At 39.4% G+C, this 20,360-nt stretch overlaps 1 protein-coding gene and 1 non-coding gene across 2 annotated transcripts in view; both read left to right on the forward strand.

Moving 5' to 3' along the window:
- CYYR1 (cysteine and tyrosine rich 1) overlaps positions 1-20,360 on the forward strand; it is a 116,833-nt gene that overhangs the window by 11,257 nt on the left and 85,216 nt on the right. The gene's annotated exons all lie outside the window — the stretch shown is intronic.
- Positions 280-352, forward strand: TRNAG-CCC (transfer RNA glycine (anticodon CCC)). Its single transcript has one exon. It is a non-coding gene; the product is annotated as a tRNA-Gly (tRNA).

The following is a 20,360-nucleotide window of genomic DNA, read 5'->3' on the forward strand; positions in this document are numbered from 1 at the left end:
TTCAGTCACTCAGTCGTGTCTGACTCTTTTGTGACCCCATGAATCGCAGCACGTCAGACCTCCCTGTTCATCACCATCTCCTGGAGTTCACTCAGACTCACATCCATCGAGTCCGTGATGCCATCCAGCCATCTCATCCTCAGTCGTCCCCTTCTCCTCCTGCCCCCAGTCCCTCCCAGCATCAGAGTCTTTTCCAATGAGTAGACTCTTCTCATGAGCTGGCCAAAGTACTGGAGCTTCAGCTTTAGCATCATTCCTTCCAAAGAAATCCCAGGGACTTCCCTGGTGGTCTAGTGGTGAGGGCTCTGTGCTCCCAATGCAGGAGCCCTGGGTTCGATCCCAGGTCAGGGAACTAGAACCCACACACCACAACTAAAGATCCCACATACTGCAGCTAGGAGCTAGTGCAGCCAAATAAATTTTAAAAAGAAAGAAAGAAAGAAAGAAATCCCAGGGTTGATCTCCTTCAGAATGGACTGGTTGGATCTCCTTGCAGTCCAAGGGACTCTCAAGAGTCTTCTCCAACACCACAGTTCAAAAGCATCAATTCTTCGGCGCTCAGCCTTCTTCACAGTCCAACTCTCACATCCATACATGACCACAGGAAAAAACGTGGCCTTGACTAGACAGAATCAGCCATAGGTATACAGATATCCCATCCCTTTTGGACTTCCCTCCCATGTCCCTCCCCACCCCACCCCTCTAGGTTGATACAGAGCCACTGTTTGAGTTTCCTGAGCCATACAGCAAATTCCCGTTGGCTACCTGTTTTACGTATGGTGATGTAAGTTTCCATGTTACTCTTTCCATGCATCTAACCCTCTCTTCCCCTCTCCCCATGTCCATAAGTCTGTACTCTATGTCTGTTTCTCCATTGCTGCCCTGAAAATAAATTCTTCAGTACCATGTTTCTAGATTCTGTATATGTGGGTTATAATACAATATTCATCTTTCTCTTTCTAATTTACTTCACTCTATATAATAGGTTCTAGGTTCATCCACCTCATTAGAACTGACTCAAATGTGTCCCTTTTTATGGCTGAGTAATATTCCATAGTGTATATGTACCACAACTTCTTTATCCTTTCATCTGTTGATGGACATCTAGGTTGCTTCCATGTTCTAGCTATTTTAAATAGTACTGCAATGAACAATGGGGTACATGTGTCTCTTTCAATTTTAGTTTCCTCAGGGGATATGCCTAAGAGTCAGATTGCTGGGTCGTATGGTGGTTTTATCCCTAGTTTTTTAAGGAATCGCAATACCATCTTCCATAGTGGCTGTGTCAATTTATATTCCGACCAACAGTGCAAAAGCATTCCCTTTTCTCCACACCCTCTCCAGCATGTATTGTTTGTAGAGTTTTTGATGATGGCCATTCCGATTGGTGTGAGGTAATATCCCGTTATAGTTTTGACTTAATTTCTCTAATAAAGAGTGATGTTGAGTATCTTTTCATGTGTTTGTTAGCCATCTGTATGTCATCTTTGGAGAGATGTCTGCTTAGGTCTTTTTCCCACTTTTTGATTGAGTTGTTTGTTTTTCTGGTATTCAGTTGTATGAGCTGCTTGTATATTTTGGAAATTAACCTTTTGTCAGTTGATTCATTTGCTATTATTTTCTCCCATTCTGAGGATTGTCTTTTCACCTTGCTTATAGTGTCCTTTGCTGTGCAAAAGCCTTTAAGTTTAATCAGGTTCCACTTGTTTACTTTTGTTTTTATTTCCATTACTTCAGGAGGTAGGTCATAGAGGGTCTTTCTTTGATTTATGTCATTGAGTGTTCTGCCTATGCTTTCCTCTAAGAGTTTTATAGTTTCTGGCCTTACATTTAGGTCTTTAATTCATTTTAAGTTTATCTTTGTGTATGGTGTTAGGAAGTGTTCTAATTTCATCCTTTTATGTGTAGCTGTCCAGTTTTCCCAGCACCATTTATTGAAGAGGCTATTTTTGAAAAATAAGGTACCTATAGGGGCATGGGTTTATTTCTGGGATTTCTATCTTGTTCCATTGGTCTATATTTCTGTTTTTGTGGCAGTACCATACTATATTGATGACTGTAGCTTTGTAGTATAGTCTGAAGTCAGAAAGGTTGATTCTTCCAGTTCCATTCTTCTTTCTCAAGACTGCTTTGTCTATTCAGGGTCTTTTGTGTTTCCCTATGAATTGTGAATTTTTTGTTCTGGTTCTGTGAAAAATGCCATTGGTAATTTAATAGGGATCACATTGAATCTGTAGATTGCCTTTGGTAGTATAGTCATTTTCACAATATTGATTCTCCCTACTCAGGAACATGGAACATCTCTCCATCTGTTTATGTCATCTTTGATTTCTTTCATTAGTGTCTTATAATTTTCTATGTACAGTTCTTTTGCCTCTGTAGGTAAGTTTATTCCTAGATATTTAATTCTTTTTGTTGCAATGGTAAATGGGATTGATTCCTTAATTTCTCTTTCTGATTTTTCATTGTTAGTACATAGAAATGCAAGTGATTTCTGTGTATTGATTTTGTATGCTGCAACTTTGCTAAATTCACTGATTAGCTCTAGTAACTTTCTGATACTATCTTTAGGCTTTTCTATGTACAATATCATGTCATCTGCAAACTGAGAGCTTTGCTTCTTCTTTTCTAATCTGAATTCATTTTATTTCTGTAGCTAGGACTTCCAGAACTATGTTGAACAACAGTGGTAAGAGTGGACACCCTTGTCTTGTTCCTGAATGAAAGGGGGAATGCTTTCAGTTTTTCACCACTGAGAGAAATGTTTGCTCTAGGCCATGTCGAGGCAGGTTCCTTTGATGTCCATTTTTGAAGTTTTAATCATAAATGGGTGCTGAATTTTGTCGAAGGCTTTTTCTGCATCTATTGAGATTATCATATGGTTTTTATCTTTAAATTTGTTAATATGGTGTATCACATTGATTGATTTGTGTATATTGAAGAATCCTTGCATCCCTGGAATAAACCTAACTTGATCATAGTGTATGAGCCTTTTGACATGTTGCTGAATTCTGTTTGCTAAAATTTCGTTGAGGATTTTTGCATCTATGTTCATCAGTGATATTGGCCTGTAGTTTTCTTTTTGTGTGTGTTGTCTTTGTCTGGTTTTGGTATTGGGTTACAGTGGCTTTATAGAATGAGTTTGGAAGTGTTCCTTCCTCTGCAATTTTTTGAAAAAGTTTTAGAAGGACAGGCATTAGCTCTTCTCTAAATGTTCGATAGAATTCTCTTGTGACGCCATCTGGTCGTGGGTTTTTGTTTTGGGGGACATTTTTGATCACAGCTTCAATTTCAGTGCTTGTAATTGGGTTGTTCATGATTTCTAGTTTTTCCTGGTTCAGTCTTGGAAGAATGAACTTTTCTAAGAATCTGTCCATTTCTTTCAGATTATCTATTTTATTGCCATATAGTTGTTCATAATAGTCTCCTATAATCCTTTGTATTTCTGCATTGTCTATTATAACCTCTCCTTTTTCATTTCTGATTTTGTTGATTTGTTTCTTGTGTCTTTCTTTCTTGATGAGTCTGGCTAAATGTTTGTCAATTTTGTTTGTCTTCTCAAAGAACCAGCTTTTAGTTTTATTAATTTTTACTATTGTTTCTTTCATTTCTTTTCCATTTATTTCTGCTCAGATCTTTATAATTTATTTCCTTCTACTAATTTTGTGGGGTTTTTTTCCTTTTTCCAGTTGTTTTAGGTATAAAGTTAGGTTGTCTATTCGATGTTTTTCTTGTTTCTTGATATATGATTGTATTGCTATAAACTTCCCTCTTAGGAGTCCTTTTGCTGAATCCCATACGTTCTGAGTTATCATGTTTCATTGTTATTTGTTTCTAGAATTCTTTTAATTTTTCTTTTGGTTTCTTCAGTGACCTGTTGGCTTTTTGGAAACGTGTTGTTTGATCTCCATGTGTTTGTGTTTCTTACAGTTTTTTTTCTTTTAATTGATATCTAGTCTCATAACATTGTGATTGGAGAAGATGCTTGAAACAATTTCAATTTTCTTAAATTTACTAAGGTTTGATTTGTGACCCAAGATGTGGTTTGTCCTGGAGAGTGTTCCATGTGCACTCTAGAAGAAGGTGTATTATTCTTCATCTGGATGGAGTGTCCTGAAGATATCAATGAGATCCATCTCATCTAATGTATCACTTAAGACTTGTGCTTCCTTATTAATTTTCTGTTTTGATGACCTGTCCATTGGTGTGAGTGGGGTGTTAAAGTCTCCTACTGTTACTGTGCTACTGTCAATTTCTCCTTTTATGTCTGTTAGTGTTTGTCTTATGTATTGAAGTGCTCCTATGTTGGGTGTCTAGATATTTACAATTGTTATGTCTTCCTCTTGGTAATCCATTGCTCATTATGTAGTATCCTTCTTTATCTCTTGCAATCTTCTTTATTTTAAGATCTATTTTGTCTGATACTAGGATTGCTACTACAGTTTTCTTTTGCTTCCCATTTGCATGGAATGTATTTTTCCATCCTCTCACTTTCAGTCTATATGTGTCTTTAGGTCTGAAGTGGGTTTCTTGTAGACAACATATATATGGGTCTTCTTTTTGTATCCACTCAGCCAATCTGTGTCTTTTGGTTGGAGCATTTAATCCATTTACATTTAAAGTAATTATCAATATATATATATGTTCCCTTTGCCATTTTCTTAATTGTTTGGGGTTGATTTTGTAGATCCTTCTTCTCTTGTATTTCTTGACTATATAAGTCCCTTTAACATTTGTTGTAAAGCTGGTTTTGTGGTACTGAATTCTCTTAAATTTTGCTTGTCTGAAAAGCTGTTTATTTCTCCATCAGTTTTGAATGAGATCCTTGCTGGGTACAGTAATCTTGGTTGTAGATTTTTCCCTTTCAGTATTTTAAATATATCCTGCCATTCCCTTCTGGCCTGCAGAGTTTCTGCTGAAAGATCAGCTGTTAAGCATATGGGGTTTCCCTTGTATCTGTGTTTAGTCTTTGTTAGTTTGATCAGTATGTGTCTTGGCATGTTTCTGCTTGAGTTTATCCTGTATGGGACTCTCTGTGCCTCTTGGACTTGATTGACTATTTCTTTTTCCATGTTGGGGAAATTTTCAACTATAATCTCTGCAAAAATTTTCTCATACCCTTTCTTTTTCTCTTCTTCTTCTGAGACCCCTATAATTCAAATATTGGTGTGTTTGATATTGTCCCAGAGGTCTCTGAGACTGTCCTCAGTTCTTTTCATTCTTTTTACTTTATTCTGCTCTTCAGAAGTTATTTCCACCATTTTATCTTCCAGCCCACTGATTCGTTCTTCTGCTTCAGATATTCTGCTATTGATTCCTTCTAGAGTATTTTTAATCTCAGTAATTGTGTTGTTTGTCTCTGTATGTTTATTCTTTCATTCTTCTAAGTCTTTGGTAATTGAGTCTTGCATTTTCTCCATTTTGTTTTCAAGGTTTTTGATTATCTTTACTATCATTATTCTGAATTCTGTTTTAAATAGTTTGCCTATTTCCTCTTCATTTATTTGGACTTCTGTGTTTCTAGTTTGTTCCTTCATTTGTGTAATATTTCTCAGCTTTTTCTTTTTCTTTTTTTCTTTTTTTTTTACTTATTGTGTTTGAGGTCTCCTTTTCCCAGGCTTCAGGGAAAGTTGAATTCTTTCCTTGAAGAAGGTTGATTTCTTTCTTCCTTTTGGTTTCTGCCCTTATAAGGTTGGTCCAGTGGTTTGTGTAAGCTTCACACAAGGGTGAGATTTATGCTGAGTTTTTGTTTGTTTGTTTTTCCTCTGATGGGCAAGGCCAAGTGAGGTGGTAATCCTGTCTGCTGATGATTGGGTTTGTATTTTTGCTGTTTGTTGTTTAGATGAGGTGCCTACACAGGGTACTACTGGTGGTTGGGTGATGCCAGGTCTTGTATTCAGGTGGTTTCCTTTGTGTGAGTTCTCACCATTTGATACTCCCTAGGCTTAGTTCTCTGGTAGTCTAGGGTCTTGGAGTCAGTGCTCCCACTCCAAAGGAGCAGGGCTTGATCTCCTGGACAGGAACGCTGGTCCACTGGAAGGTGCAGTGGCTGGGAGCTGGAGTTTAGCAATTGTGGAGCAATCCCAGGGCAAGCACTGCTGTTGACGATTTTTGCATGGTTCTATATATTCTTTTCCATTAGTCAGGTACTCCTGTCTACTCTCAGCTGGGGTTCTGCATGCACTTCTGTACCTGAGGTGTATTCCTGATGTCTCCATGGAGAGAGATGGACTCCACGTTCACCTACTCCTCCACCATCTTGTTCTCCCATTCCTACCTCCATTTTTGATCAGGGAATTAAGTACTTGACAATTAGAAACCTCACTTTGTTTCAAAAGGAGAACTGGCCCAATTTGCAAAGTAAACAATTTCTCACTTGACTCTCAAACATTTCATCCAGCCACTTTTCTCCATGGAAAATAAACATTCTGTGATGAATATGGAAAGCAGTGTTTCAGTTTTGCTGCTGATAAAATTGGACTGACATTTCCTGGAGATAGAATCCAACATAAAGATGTTGTTTATTGAGTGTTCCTTAGAATTAGTAGAATTTGTAGGATCAGAGGATGCAAGTGAGTACCTAATTACTGTTAATAATGAGGCAGACTAAAAGCAGGACTGTATTGAAAATAAAGGAAAACTGCTATGTAAGTAAGATGATAACTGTATGATATTGAACATAAACCAAACGACTGGGTTAGACAATGGTTTGGACATAGTGAGCCAGGTGATAAAAGATGGAGGAAGAACTAATAATGGAGATCCTGGTGGGATTCAGTTTCTTTTCTTCTCGAAATGTGAAAGATGTATTGCCCCAAGTTTTGCAAAGACAGCTAATAAATATCAAAGCTGTGGTGTTAGAGCCATGTTATGCATGAAAGCAAAACTGAGTTAAAAGATAGAGGTTTCACATTTCCAAATGGCATTTGAGGTCCTGTACTCATGAAGTAGCTGAGCATTCTGAAAAAAAAAAAAAAGTGAGGCTGTTCAAATAAGGACAGAAACATAATACAGCTTGAAACCCCTTTGTCATTGGCAAGAACATCATTTGAATTAAATGAATTCAAATGTTCTGAGCACTTAGATATGAAAAACAAAAAAAAACACCTATGAAAGGTACATACTGAGCACAAAGTCCGTAGGAGTCTTGTTTTCGTTTTAATAATGATAGAAAGCTAAATAATATAATGTTAAAATAAATATAAACTTGATTTTAATGTTAACGAGGTGACTTTTGGAAAGCACTTGAGGGTGGGGGCTGGTTGTCAGGGAAACCAACCCTATGATTAGAGAGTTGGAACTTTGAGTCCCAAACTCTGAACTTGTGAGGAGGGAAGAGGGAATGGAGACTGAGCTCAGTATCAATGACCAGTGATTTAATCAATCATGCCTTTCTAATGAAACTTCCATGAGAATGCAAAAGAACAGGCTTGGAGAGCTGCCAGGTCAGTGAACACGTGGAGATTTGCAGAGAATGTCATGTTAAAAAAACGGGTTTGTTTGTTTGTTTGTTTAGTTTAAGTAATTGGATTTTTTTTAATGTAGTAACAAATTATGTTTGGCTTTCCCAGGTGACACAGTAGTAAAGAATCTGCCTGCCAATGCAGGAAAACCAGGTTCAATCCCTTGGTCAGGAAGATCCCCTGGGGGAGGAAATGGCAACCCACTCCATCATTCTTGCCTGGAAAACCCCTTGGATAGAGGAGCCTGGCAAGCTACAGTCCACAGGATCTCAAAGAATCAGAAAAGACTGAGTACACACACAGGAAATAATGTTTGCTATAAGAAGGTAGCCATTGTTTCTCAGAAGGCATGTGTTATATGTTTTACGTAAGCATATTTTATGTATTATTAAGAGCAAATATAAATATGTAGATATCTAAAACTTTTTTGAGTCAACTCTATTCAATCATAATTGCCTATGTAAATTAAGCTTCATTGTGAAAAACTTTGTTCTTATGAAGGGCTACATGAAGTTTCTAGAACATGTTCCCAGCAATTTATTTTTATAATATGTACAGAGATATTCTGTCTTCTATACCAGGTACTAGAGGACATAGCTGTGAATCAAACACAGTTCCTGCTCCTGAATGGCTTATAAGCTACTGGGAAACGTATTTTTTACGTGTGTGCATGCTTATGTCTGACTGTTTGCGACCCCATGGACTATAGTCCATCAGGCTCCTCTGTGCATAGGATTCTCCAGGCAAGAATACTGGAGTGGGTTGCCATTTCCTCCTCCAGGGGATCTTCCCAACCCAGAGAGCAAACCCATGTCTTCTGGGGCTCCTGCATTGGCAGGCAATTCTTTACCACTGTGCCACCTGGGAAGATGCTTGGAGAACATAGTTTTCAATTTAATAGGCTGTGGAAAGGACTCAACACAGTTAAATCAGAGAGGAGGAGTTTTTCGTCCAAATTTAGGGTGCTAAGAAGACTTCTTGAAGGAGAGTAATTATAAGATGATCTTTGAAGGAAACAGCAATCAATGAAATCCATCACTCAGAGTTAAAAAAAAACTTAAACTACAAATAGGAAAATTTCCTAACCGAATAAAGATCTCGGGAAAAAAAAAAAACCAACGTAAAACCCTACCTCAGACATCATACTCGATTCTGTAATGTTATAACCCTTCCCTTTAAAGGCAACTGTAAGACAAGCTAACTGCAATCCCGTGGACTATAGCCTGCCAGGTTCCTCTGTCCATGGGACTCTCCAGGCAAGAATACTGGACTTCCTCCTCCAGGGGATCTTCCCGACTGATGGATCAAACTCCTATCTCCTGCAGCTCCTGCACTGGCAGACAGATTCTTTATCTCTGAGCTACTGGGAAAGCCCAAGGTAGCATCTAACACCTCTCTATTCAGCATCCTGCTGTCTTGGTCAACAAGACAAATGAAAAAGAGATGATACAAATTGAAAAGGAAGGACCTAAATTGTTATTATTTACAAGTGATGTGATTACCTATATTCCTCAGACCATAAAAGTGAATGAGAAAATTCATTAAGATGGCAGGATGTAAGATCAATGTATGAAAATTAGTGCATCCCTGTACATCAACAACACTCAGAAAATGTGATGTGTGTGTGTGTACACAAATCTCATTTACAACACCAAAGATTGAGTATCTACTAAGAAATCCACTAATTTATGCATGGCACTTATGGAGTAATATAAATATATAAAAGTTTCAAGAGATGAAAGGGAGACCTATAGAAATTGAGATATACCAAATTGCAGATGGGAGTATAAGGATGTCAATATTCAGATATGTCAGTTCTTCATGAACTATGTATAAATTCGGTGAAATTCTAATCAAAACCCACAAAACCATTTTTTTGTTGTTGTTGAGTTTGACAGATCACAGATAAACTGATAGAATATAGAGCTTAGAAATTGACTCATGTATCTGTGGGACTTGTTAGGTGACAGAGATGGCATTACAAACCAGTAGAGGTGGACGTATTATTTAATAAATAATGCTGAGAAAGTAACTACGTGGATAAACATCAAACTAGCCCATCACACTTCACCCAAAATGGACTAATTACAGAAAGACAAGAAGCAAACATTAACAACATTTAAAAAAGAGGGTAGAATGTCACGATCATATCAGGACAAGAAAGATTTCTAAAATAAAAGATGAAATGCACAAATAGTGAAAGAAGAGATATACTAAATCACTGAACTCTGTACTTTAAAATGATGAATTTTATGGTATATGAATTATATTTCAGTCTTTAAAAATGTCCTTTTGAATATGTGCATACACGCTCAGTTGTTCAGTCATGTCCGACTCTTCGAACCCCATGAACAGTAGTCCACCAGATTCCTCTGCCTAGGGAATTTTCCCAGTAAGAATACTGGAGTAGGTTGCCATTTCCTCCTCCAGGAGATCTTCCTGACCCAGGGATCGAACCTGCATCCCTTGTGTCTTCTGCATTGGCAGATGGAGTCTTTACCATTAGTGCCACCTGGGAAGCTGTTTTTTAATTATGCAAGGCAATAATTCCATAGGCAAATTTCCCACTTGTAGAATTGCAATTCATATGATTCACAAAAGATTAGTGTCCAGAATGCCTCACAAGGAAAATGGACAACGTGTCACTCGAAAGGAATAATAGAGCAGAAAACCTGAAGGGCAATACACATATGGGAGATGCTGCCCCTAGCTAGCCAAAACAGGGAAGTGCAGTTTAAAACAGCGCAAGACGGTCCAGAGCTGTCAGGCTGTCAACACTCTGTAATTCTGATAGCACCGAGCATTGTGGACAGCGTGAAAGGGAACTCACACTGCTGGTGGGGAAACACAAACCACTATCAACACTTGAGGAAGAATCTGACCACATGCAGAAAAGATGAAGGTGGGCATCCTTTATGATGCAGCAATACCCCTCCTACCTATCTCCCCTAGAAAACTCCCAAATACACCCAAATACATACCAGGAGACATTTTAACACTGGTTGACACATTAATTAAAATAATAAAACATTGGGAGCAACATAAATTCCTTTCAGAGGAGAATGGATAAGTAAATGAGTATATTCATACAGTAGAATGGTATATAGCAATTAAATCCATGCATGTTAGTGTATCATTATAGTAAATCGCAAAATGGTAATGCTCTGTGAAAAACAGTGAACAGAAAAAGAATGTGCCAAACGTGGTACTGTTTGTGTAAAGTTAAATGCAGAGAATACTTCTATTTAAAAGAAACATGCATATGTGGTAAATGTGTAAATATGGGGGAAGCCCAACAATACTGGAGTAGGTAGCCTATCCCTTCTCCAGGGGATCTCCCCTATCCAGGAATTGAACTGGGGTTTCCTGCATTGCAGGCAGATTCTTTACGAACTGAGCTATCAGCGAAGCCCCTGCAGAGGGGTGTTGAGAAAAGTATTAAAAGATGCTTGCTCTTGCTCCTTGGAAGAAAAGTTATGACCAACCTAGACAGCATATTAAAAAACAGAAACATTACTTTGCTGACAAAGGTCCATCTAGTCAGAGCTATGGTTTTTCCAGTAGTCATGTATGGATGTGAGAGTTGGACCATAAAGAAAGCTGAGCACCAAAGAATTGATGCTTTTGAACTGTGATGTTGGTGAAGACTCTTGAGAGTCCCTTGGACTGCAAGATCAAACCAGTCAGTCCTAAAAGAAATGTCCTGAATGTTCAATGGAAGGACTGATCCTGAGGCTGAAGCTCCAATCCTTTGGCCACCTGATAAGAACTGACTCATTTGAAAAGACCCTGATGCTGGGAAAGATTGAGAGCAGAAGGAAAAGGGAACAACAGAGGATGAGATAGTTGAATGGCATCACTGACTTGATGGACATGAGTTTGAGCAAGCTCTGGGATTTGGTGATGGACCATGCCAGGGAAGCCTGGCATGCTGCAGTCCGTGGAGTCACAAAGAGTCAGACATGACTGAACAACTGAGCTGAACTGAACTGAGACAAGTACAGATGATTTTTGAGATTGCCCAGAACAGAGGGGTTTCCTGGGTATGAGACTTTCAGTGCTACAGTTGGGAAAGTCCTGGGACAAGTCAGTCACCTTAGGCAGAAGAGTAGGATGGCCTTCAACTCTAATATTTTATCACTCTAACAAAATATGCAATTTATTAAAAATTACAAATCTGAAATATATTATAAATTATAAACATGTAATAAGTGTACATAGTGAGTATGTAGGTTTTTTATATTAGTATCTGTAATTCTTTTATTTTTAAAAATCTTTATGATAGAACTAAGTTTGATGAAAACAGTAAAGGATTACCTGTGCTTAGTCACTCAGTCGTGTCCAACTCTTTGCAATCCCATGGACTAGCACACCAGGCTCCTCTGTCCATGGGGATTCTCCAGAATCCTGGAAGAAAACTGAGGGGGTTGCTATGCCCTCCTCCAGAGGATCATCCCAACCCAGAAATCAAACCCAGTCTCCGACATTGCAGGTGGATTCTTTACCACCTGAGCCACCAGGAAAGCCCAAGAATTCTGGAGTAAGTAGCCGCCTGCAATTTCAAGACCAATTCCATGGTGTGGGTTTTCCAACGCCACAAGCAGTTAACTCAGTTCTGACACTGTGTACCTTTGGGACAGCATCAGATCCACAGGTTCAGTGTCCAGTCCTACATGACTGTTCCCCCATTCCCCAATTTTAGCCACCAATTGCAAGCCAGGGTTGTCACCTGAGGTTCTGAACTATAGATTAGAGGTTCCAATGACTCTTGGGTTTGATTAATTTTCTGCAGTACTCAGAGAACTCAGAGAAACATTTTACTTACTGGAATTAAACAGTGTAACTCAGAAGTGGGCTTCCCAGGTGGTTTAGTAGTAAAGAATCTGCTGCAATGCAGGAGACTCTGGTTTGATCCCTGTGTTAGAAAGATCCCTTGGAGAAGGAAATGGCGATCCAACCCTCTCCAGTATTCTTGCCTGGAAAATCTCATGGGCAGAGGAAGCCTGGGGGCTATAGTTCATGGAGTTGCAGAGTCGAACATGACAACACAACTGGGATGATTGAACTCAACCTCCAGCTCCACTCCCCTCCCATGAGAAAGAGAACAGCAAACCAACCCATGAAAATTCAGGAATACACTGTATTTCTCCCCTTTTACATTCCATTGGCCTCCTGAAAAGCATTCTACATCTATTTCAGGTTCCCTAAAAGTGTTCTTCATCCCTTCAAAACTCCTTCACTACCGGAATTGATCTGTCCTTCATCAACCTGAATTCACCTTCCATGGTGGTGGGACAGTGAATACCTTAATTTTCTTTTATGTTCTTTTTGTGTTTTATATTATGAAAAAGATAGGATCTGTGATATTTCAGTTCATCCTGAATTGAATATATTGCCATAACAAAGTAGTTTATGTGAGGATGCATCTTTATTTTTTCATCCATGGGAATGTGCCAAAAATAAATCACAGCTGGTCATATATTCCAAGTAGGGGCCACTTTCACTAGATAGAAATCAAAGTTGTATTTTATAAGAGAGTGTTTTGTGGTAGAAGAAATTACTAGAGTGAAAGGAACTGTCATTTATTTAATGCAATCTCTGTCCCAGAAGCTTAAAATATATTAGTTTATTAGTCTTCAGAATAGCCCTCATGACCTGGGTTCCTGTCTATACAGATGAAGGCATTGAGACTCAGAGTTAAGTAATTTATCTAATTTCACACAGTTAGCTGGCATTTAAAACTACCTGTGAGAGCATTTAAGTCTTTAATCCATTTTGAGTTTATTTTTGTGTATGGTGTTAGGAAGTGTTCTAGTTTCCTTCTTTTACACGTAGTTGTCCAGTTGAAGAGTCTCCCTTTTCTTCATTGTATATTCTTGCCTCCTCTAAGTTCCTATAGGTGTGTGTTTATCATTGGACTGTCTATCTTGTTCCATTGGTCTATATTTATGTTTTTGTACCAGTACCATCTTGTCTTGATGACTGTAGCTTTGTAGTATAGTCTGAAGTCAGGAAGGTTGATTCCTCCAGCTCCAATGATATATTAATATGTATATATGAAATCTAGAAAAATGGTACTGAGGAACCTATTTGAAGGGAAGGAATGGAGAAGAAAATGTAGAGAACAGACTTGGGGATACAGTAGGGAAAAGAGAGGGTGCAGTGAATGGAGGAAGTAGCATTGACACATATACACTACCATGTGCAAAATAGATAGTAGATGGGAAGTTGCTGCGTAACACAAGGAACCCAACCTGGCAATCTGTCATGACCTAGAGGGGTGAAATGGGGAGAGGAAAAGGAGGCTCAAGAGGGAGGGCATTTGTATGTATGAATATGACTGACTCACAAATCCCTTACGATTATGCAGTGGAAGTGACAGATAGATTCAAGGGATTAGATCTGACAGAGTGCCTGAAGAACTATGGACAGAGGTTCGTGACATTGTACAGGAGGCAGTTATTGAGACCATTCTCAAGAAAAAGAAATGCAAAAAGACAGAAAGGTTGTCTGAGGAGGCCTTACAAATAGCTGAGTAAAGAAGAGAAGCTAAAGGCAAAGGAGGAAAGGAAAGATATACCCATCTGAGTGCACAGTTCCAAAGAATAGCAAGGGGAGCTAAGAATGCCTTCCTCAGATCAATGCAAAGAAATAGAGGAAAACAATAGAATGGGAAGGACTAGAAATCTCTTCAAGAAAATTAGAGATACCAAGGGAACATTTCATGCAAAGATGACCACAATAAAGGACAGAAATGGTATAGACCTAACAGAAGCAGACGATACTAAGAAGAGGTGGCAAGAACGCACAGAAGAACTGTACAATAAAGATCTTCATGACCCAGATAACCACGATGGTGTGATCACTCACCTAGAGGCAGACATCTTGGAATGTGAAGTCACATGGGCCTTAGGAAGCATCACTGTGAACAAAGCTAGTGGAGGTGATGGAATTCCAGATGAGCTATCTCAAGTAATAAAAGATGATGCTGTTGAAATGCTGCACTTAATATGCCAGCAAATTTGGAAAACTCAGCAGTGGCCACAGGACTGGAAAGGGTCAGTTTTCATTCCAACCCCAAAGAAAGGCAATGCTAAAGAATGTTCAAACTACCACACAGTTGACTCATCTCACGTGCTAGCAAAGTAATGCTCAAAATTCTCCAAGCCAGGCTTCAAAAGTATGTGAACTGAGAACTTCCTGATGTTCAAACTGGATTTAGAAAAGACAGAGGAACCAACCAGAGATCAAATTGCCAACATCCATTGGATCATAGAAAAAGCAAGAGAGTTCCAGAAAAACATCTATTTCTGCTTCATTGACTATGCCAAAGCCTTTGACTTTGGGGATCACAACAGACTGGAAAATTTCTTCAAGAGATAGGAATACCAGACCACCTGACCTTCCTCCTGAGAAATCTGTGTGCAGGTCAAGAAGCAACAGTTAGAACCGGACATGGAACAATGGACTGGTTCCAAATTGGGAAAGGAGCACTTCAAGGCTGTATATGGTCACCCTGCTTGTTTAACTTATATGCAGAGTACATTATGCAAAATGCCGGGCTGGATGAAACACAAGCTGGAATCAAAATTGCCGGGAGAAATATCAATAACCTTGGATACACAGATGAGACCACCTTCATGGCAGAAAGCGAAGAGAAATTGAAGAGCTTCTTGATGAAGGTGAAAGAGGAGAGTGAAAAAGCTGGCTTAAAACTCAACATTCAAAGAAACGAAGATCATGGCATCCGGTCCCATCACTTCATGGCAAATAGATGGGGAAACAATGGATACAGTGAGAGACTTTATTTCCTTGGGTTCCAAAACCACTGCAGATGGTGACTGCAGCCATGAAATTAAAAGATGCTTGCTCCTTGGAAGAAAAGCTGTGACAAACCTCGAGAGCATACAGACAAACGTCCATCTAGTTAAAGCTATGGTTTTTCCAGTAGTCATGTATGGATGTGAAAGTTGGACCATAAAGAAGTTGAGCACTGAAGAATTGCTGCGTTTGAACTGTGGTGTTGGAGAAGACTCTTGAAAGTCCCTTGGACTGCAAGGACATCAAACCAATCAAAGCTGAAGGAAATCAATCCTTAATATTCATTGGAAGGACTGAATTTCAGCTGAAGCTGAAACTCCAATACTTTGGCCACCTGATGTGAAGAACTGACTTGTTAGAAAATACGCTGATGCTGGGAAAGATTGAAGGTGTGAGGAGAAGGGGACAACAGAGGATGAGATGGCTGGACAGCATCACCGACTCGATGGACATGAGTTTGAGTAAGCTCCCGGAGTTGGTGATGGACAGGGAGGCCTGGTGTGCTGCAGTCCATGGGGTTGCAAAGAGTCAGACTCGACTGAGTGACTGAACTGAACTGATGGAAGAAACCATCACAGCATTGTAAAGCAATTTTCCTCCAATTAGAATATATGAAAAGAACTACCTATACCTAACATTGTTCAGCTACTTCCCATTGGTTGGTGCAGAATTGAGGATTTCAAGATGAAATAAATGAAAATTTCTTATTACTATGAGACCTAATGAAAATCTAAATATCATATCTTGGTGGGAGCCTTTTCCTACCCTCAATCTGGATTAAATTCTCTCTTATATGATGGCATCATTGTATCCTTTCTTTACCCTGCTATTATTTATCACTGCATTGAAGTTCCTAAAAGAACTGTTTGCTCTTCCACACTCTAGAGTCCAAGAGGACAGGAAGTTGGCCAATTAACCACTGAAGGTACAGGGCCTGACCAACTGAGTGATCTGGAGTGGATCATGTGGACACAAGTAATCCTCCACTGAAGCATGAAGAAGCTGATATTATGTGAATTCTAAATACATATGTTTAGATAAATATTTTCTTAGAGCAATCAGATCGTAATTCAAATATGTTATTGATTTCAGAGAATTTCTTTCATGGAGAACAAATCAGCTGTCATTACAAAATGAAAGGAGTGATTTCTAGGGAGTTGGCCATCACTGTCTTATCACACTGTTTATGATGAGTTATAATCAGATGATAGGAATTAGAACTCAAAAGCCAATTCGATTAGAATGATTTAACTTCTTGTCATGTTTCATTGTTCAGTTCAGTCAGTTCAGTTCAGTCACTCAGTTGTGTCTGACTCTTTGGGACCCCAGGCCTCCCTGTCCATCACCAATTCCCAGAGTTTACCCAAACCCATGTCCATCGAGTCAGTGATGCCATCCAACCATCTCATCCTCTGTCATCCCCTTCTCCTCCTGCCCTCAATCTTTCCCAGCATCAGAGTCTTTTCAAATGAGTCAGCTCTTTGCATCAGGTGGCCAAGGTATTGGAGTTTCAGCTTCAACATCAGTCCTTCCAATGAACACCCAGGACTGATCTCCTTTAGGATGGACTGGTTGGATCTCCTTGCAGTGCAAGGGACTCTCAAGAGTTCTCCAACACCACAGTTCAAAAGCATCAATTCTTCGGCGCTCAGCTTTCTTTATAGTCCAACTCTCACATCCATGCATGACCACTGGGTTTCATTGTGGAGCACACATTTTAACGTGCTCTATCAATGCTCTGTGCTTCGGTGGAAAAAATTGAAAACTGGCTCCACTGCAGAATGTCTGGAACCCAAAGGTAGAAAGTGCTTTGCTCTAAATGCTGCTCAAGCATATAGTAGGAGGTCTAGCTTTGGTCCTACCTACCGCCCGTCCAGATCTGCTTTGGCGCAATTCACGTATTTGGATGTGTTCTATCTATCCATGAGACAGTATGATCTGTCAGTCTGTGACTTTAAAGGCAACAGGCTCCTGTACAACTCATCACTTGCATAATTGTTGGAGACAGAATGTTTAATGATAAAATTGAGGAGGCAAGAATTATGCATACACAGTGATTTTTATTCCCTTATATTGAGAGAATTCCGGCTGGCAGCTGCTGGCCTGAGCACACTATCTTTCAGCTGGCTCTCCACTGCCAAATGTTAGGATGAACACACCCATAAGTAATGAAAATTTCAGAGACAGATGATAACCTCATAAAGTGTAATAGGATTCCAGCAGAAAGTGCCATGGGTGAAAGCCTTGGCTATTTAACCCCCAGTAACTCAGGGATAAATAGAATTTGTAATTTAGATATTCATTCTTAAGGAAAGAGAAAAAAGAAAGTCTTACAGGTAACAAGAAGAATGCTTTTCTATGCCTTTGCACAAATCTGACCGAAATAGAGAAAAACATGACAAATTACTTCAAACATACTCAGTAGGAATTCACACCGTCAAAAGGGTAAACAGACTATCTTTTTGTGCTTCATTTTGCAAAAAGTAATTGCTACCCATGGTTGCAAAGGACCAACCATACATGTGATACAACACTTTTCCTTTAAAAACACCAGGAATAATACAAGGTCAACTTCCAACATATTGCATGTAGGGAAATATTTGAATTTATATTATCAAATACATGGTGAAGACTCTTCTTTCCAGTTTCAATCTCAAGCTGTACCCAGCCTATATTAAGTAAAGTGACTTTCTTGCCCTCTGTCAGGTGAAATTAAACAGGAAATAACTCTCTATGATTCTGTTCTTAATTAATAGTAGTTTTAAAAATAAGAGATATAGGAACAGCTGCGAAAGTTTGGATTCACCAAATTGGGTTTGAGCTCCTCTTCTTTCATGCTGTGTAAATTTTATTCTTCTAATATCATTGAACCTCTGTTAATTTGTAAAGAGGGAATAATAGTAACAACTTGCCTATCTCACCGAATTAGATGGAAGGATATATTTGCGCATAAAAGTACTTAGAAGAGCTTTGAATTATGCTCCTGTCATTAATGAAAACATTGTGCTTTGAAAACATTTGGTGTGTGGGAAAAGAGGGAGAAGATGGGAAACAAAATGACTTCTCCATGGTCGTTCAGTAAGTCCGTGGCTGAGTTGCAGAGGGACCCTTCAGGCGTGAGGCTATCTTCCTGGTCCTCTCGGCTAAAACATAGGCGTCTCTCCTCAGGAGAGCTTTCTCAGCTTTGAGTGAAATAAACAGCGTTCTTAATCAAACGTGATTGCAGTCTGATAACTGCAAAGACAGCTAATTAAGTACTCTCTCCTGCTGCCCAGCAGTTGCTGTAAACAACAGACAGCCCCAAAGTCATGTGCGTTAAGTAGCGAATCTGCCACGTTACCCCAGGCTGACCTGAGAATTAGAGAAGCTGACCCAAAACAGGGTGATCAGGTTTAAATAAAAATATATAAGTCAGGTTTATGAAAATGCCATATATGTAATGTCAAAATCAGAGGGCAGTGATTTTGCTCTACAAAAGGATTCATTACAGAGTTCCAGTTAATTTCCTTTGCATAATTTATTTCATTGGGGTGGGTGAAAAGTGTCAGTCACTCAGTCCTGTCCGACTCTTCACGACCCCATGGACTGTAGCACACCAGACTCCTTTGCCCATGGGATTTCTCAGGTAAGACTACTAGAGTGGGTAGCCATTTCCTTCTCCAAGGGATCTTCCTGACCCAGGGATCGAACCTGAGTCTCCTGCGTTGCAGGCAGATTCTTTATTATCTGAGCCACCAGGGAAGCCCCATTTTATTCGCAACTTTTCAGAAATATATATTGCACACGTGGCTGTCTCATCTCTATTGCTGTTGTTCAGTCTAAGTCGCCTTCAACTCTGCAACCCCATGCACTGCAGCACGCCAAGATTCCCTGTCCTTCACTGTCTCCCTGAGTTTGCTCAAACTCTTGTCCATTGAGTCAGTGATGCCACCCAACCATCTCATCCTCTGTCATCCCCTTCTCTTTCCCTCAATCTTTCTCAACATCAGGGTCTTTCCCCATCATCTCTATTGATAACATGTCAATAATTAATGCACAAAACAGTATCCTAACTGACAGCCATTTCAGTGGACTGATCAGTGGTCTCTAGATTTGAGAATACCTTTGCATGTAAAACGGAGAAGGAAATGGCAGCCTGCTCCAGTAATCTTGCCTGGGAAATTTCATAGACAGAGGAGCCTGGTGGGCTACAGTCCATAGTTTCACAAAGAGTCAGACATGACTGAGCGACTAACAACAATATCACTTGCAAAAGTTTACACTCGCCCTGATTAGACTTTTTTTTAAATTGTTAATCAGCAATTCTGTCAACATGTCAATGCTTATAAAACATACAAGAATGAAAAGGGCAATAACTTATCTCTGATGGTATTGTACATAACCTACATTTTGTAACAATTGCCAGACTGAAAGTATTTTCAGTGCTAGCAAATAAATGCCAGATGGCATGCTGAATACAAAGTCATTGATCATAGCAAGGATCAGCTGAGGTCTATCAGTTCTAAAATGAGTTTCCTTTTATTCAGCTTGTTGGCTTTAAACAACTTAAGCTTATTATACATTTGCTCTGTGTTCATGGTAAAATTGTTTTTGTCTCATTACCTTTCACTGGGAACAATGGTTCCAGTTCTGGACCACACAGAGAGCACACTCCACTCTCTGCCTCCCACTGAATGCAGCTCTAGAACTTATATATAATATATGGAAAAGGTATTTCAGGAAGATGAAGAACAATAGCATACAAAGATTAAGGAACAAAACCAAAATTCAAAGTGATACCAAATTAGCTAAGAGTTTACCAGGTTGTTCCCCTGCCCCCCTCATTTAGTCTGGCTTCCCTGGTGGCTCAGCAGTAAAGAACCCACCTGCCAATGCAGGGGACACAGTTTCGTCCCCTGGGTCAGGAAGATTCCCTGGAGAAGGAAATGGTAACCCACTCCAATATTCTTGCCTGGGAAATCCCATAGACAGAAGGGCCTGGAGGGCTACAGTCTGTGGGGTTGCAAAGAGTCAAACACGACTGAACAACTAAAGAAGAGCAGCAAACATAGCCCAGAGTACATAGGTAGGCTTCAA

Source organism: Budorcas taxicolor, chromosome 1 (assembly GCF_023091745.1).
Source record: "Budorcas taxicolor isolate Tak-1 chromosome 1, Takin1.1, whole genome shotgun sequence".
Taxonomy (NCBI): domain Eukaryota; kingdom Metazoa; phylum Chordata; class Mammalia; order Artiodactyla; family Bovidae; genus Budorcas; species Budorcas taxicolor.